The sequence below is a fragment of the Zalophus californianus genome, chromosome 2, assembly GCF_009762305.2.
Source record: "Zalophus californianus isolate mZalCal1 chromosome 2, mZalCal1.pri.v2, whole genome shotgun sequence".
NCBI lineage: Eukaryota > Metazoa > Chordata > Mammalia > Carnivora > Otariidae > Zalophus > Zalophus californianus.
In genome coordinates, this window is record NC_045596.1 from 86,035,020 (window position 1) to 86,037,911 (window position 2,892).

The 2,892-nt window shown below is 42.0% G+C and overlaps 1 pseudogene; it reads left to right on the top strand.

Annotated features, from left to right (window-relative positions):
• Positions 1-1,184: 1,184 nt before the first annotated feature.
• LOC113925521 lies at positions 1,185-1,646 on the top strand (annotated as a pseudogene).
• The last annotated feature ends 1,246 nt before the right edge of the window (positions 1,647-2,892 follow it).

Sequence of the window (2,892 nt, forward strand, 5' to 3'; positions counted from 1 at the left end):
GATGAGATAACCGGCACTGAGAGCTTTCCTATGTAATGGAAAACTGGCAATTTTAATTTTCCCTCAAATTATCATACTCTAAAATAAATAGAGAGTCGAGGAGATTCTCCAGCTATTCCTTCTGGCAGCGCTGCTTCAGCTGAAGACCGTCTATAAGTTGGCAGACCAGAAGCTAAGAGAGACTTAGTTCCTGGAGATAAAACCTGCTAGTTATCAACAACCGAAATTCTGAGAGAGGGTCTTTTGGGGAAGAGCCATTTGTAGCAACACCCTCTTTTTAGAATTGCAACTTGCTTGCCTCCTGCTAGCTAACCCATTTTGTTGGGGAAGGATGTGAAAAGTCTCATTTAATTTCAGCCTCAAACATAATTCTAAATGATCAGACATGCTCACCTCACCTGTCAGTCATCCATAGACATGTCAGAGACAAAACCTCCATTCCGAGGAGATGGAAAGTGAAAGGACAGGTTTCAAGAAAGCCAGAAGAATTAGGATTATGGATGTGTTTGCCTTAAGTATGCATACGCAGCCTTTATGAATAGCAACACATTTTTTAATCAAATGCTTATGATGTAACCTCCCTGAAATCAGGGAAATTCAGGGATTTGGCAGGCAACTGGGGAAAGAGGCACGCAATACAATGCTACTTCACACCGCACTCTGCTTTGGAGCTAAGCTACTCCAGATGTTTTTCTTTTGTCTTCATTTAATAGTTTCCCTAAATACAATGTCTTAGTAGCAGCCAAGGCAGCAAAATATACAACATACTAATTAATAGCAAGATGCTTACCTAAGCAATTCTGTCTCTGAGTATGTAATTATATTTTTAGAGCTTTATTCTTTTTTCTTTTACCTTTCTTCTGTCAGATTTTACTAGAGGAATAGGAGAGTATTAAGAACACATAAAATCTTGTGTGGCTGTAGCGTGATTACACTTACTTAAGCAGTAAGAAATAAGCAATACAGGGTACCTGGGTGGCTCAATTGGTTGGGCGTCTGCCTTCGGCTCAGGTCATGATCCTGGAGTCCCGGGATCGAGTCCCGCATCAGGCTCCCTGCTCAGCAGGGAGTCTGCTTCTCCCTCTGACCCTCCCCTCTCATGCTCTCTATCTCTCATTCTCTCTCAAATAAATAAATAAATCTTAAAAAAAAAAAAAAAAAAAAAAAAAGAGGTCGGCGCCGCCATGGCCAGCCAGTTGCAGGGCATTCAGCAGCTGCTGCAGGCCGAGAAGCAGGCCGCCGAGAAAGTGTCGGAGGCCCGCAAGCACAAGAACGGGAGGCTGAAGCAGGCCAAAGCAGCAGCTCAGGCTGAAATTGAACAATAACGTCTGCAAAGAGAGAAGGAGTTCAAGGCCAAGGAAGCTGCGGCTCTGGGATCCCATGGCAGCTGCAGCACCGAAGTGGAGAAGGAGACCCAGGAGAAGATGACCAGCCTCCAGGCTTACTTCCAGCAGAACAGGGATGAGGTCCTGGATAACCTGCTGGCCTTTGTCTGTGACATCCGGCCAGAAATCCATGAAAACTACTGCATAAATGGACAGGGAGGAAGGAGCAGCTCTGCGTGCAGATTGGCATGTTCGATGCCTTCATGGAATACGAAGCTTCAGCAAAGCTTGAGTACTTACATCCTTGTGAAAAGGCATTAAATTATTTCTGTATATCATGTAGTAGGTCCCTTCACTTCTTGGAGAATAGCAAATCTAGCTTCTTTGTACAAACGTAGAGCTTATCCAAAGATTTTCTCCTTTTACCTCATGTTTCTTAGAAATTTAATGTGTATACATTGTCTGTTTTCCTATGCCTTTTAGCTCAAGCAACATATGTATCAGTACTTTTTCTTTCTTAGATGTAGTAAAAAAAAAAAACTGTTTAAAGAAAGAAAGGGATTAATTTTTTTTTTTTTCCCTAAAGCTTTCTTGAAGGTCAGGGGCTTTCTCTATGAAAAAGTAGTAAATAGTTACTGTAACTTGTGTGAAGCAGCAGCCGGCCTTAAGTCGTCCTTTCGGCTAAGGGTGGAAAAGCGAATATTGGTATATATTGTTCAGGCTGCTCTTAGTTTCTCTTAACCAAAATTATTAGATGATAGAATTCAAGAACTTGTATACATGTTCTTACTTGGTGTACTGATAATCATTTGAAAGTAAAGACTTTGTCATGCAAAAAAAATTAATTAATTAAATAAAATAAAAAATAAATAAAAAAAGAAAGAAGCAATACTGCTTACTCTTAACCATACTAGTTCTAGTGGTTATATCAGTTATGAATTCATTACAAAACCAAGTTGTCCAGGGAGTGAGAACCGCAACTCACAAAGAACTATAGGCATAAAGCTGCTTCTCGCCATTCCTGAGCAGCTTAATTTTAAAAATTAAAAGTCAAATTAGTCCTTGTTGCCTGTTCAGAGATTCTTGAACTTCATATTATCAGCAAAACATGTTCATATTATCAGCAAACCCTGCTCTGCCAATCCCCAGGCCCGGATCAGTCCAACCGTTAACTTTCTCAGCTCCTGCTTCCAGGCAGCCGAGCATGGATAAGAAAAAATCCCATAACTGAGTGTACTGGCACTGCACCAGATCTGGTCTCCAACATCAGCTGAGCCCTCAGTGCTACTGACAGTCCTTTCATTTGTCCCCAGTCAGCTCCGTTTCAGATTTCTCCTACAGCTGTTCCAAATTGTCAGTCTAAGTGGCTGCCCTTGTCCATCTGTCAGACAAAACAGAGGCCCTCTCTTTCCCCTCCACCTGCAGCCTGACCCATGGGGGCATCCACGTTTTTCCTCCTTTCCTCCCTAATTTCATCAGGGAATTAGCCGATCCCAAAGTTAACACTTGTAGAGAATATTGGATACCATCTCCTCAGGCACCTTCTGGGTTTCAGTCATTTCCCCTA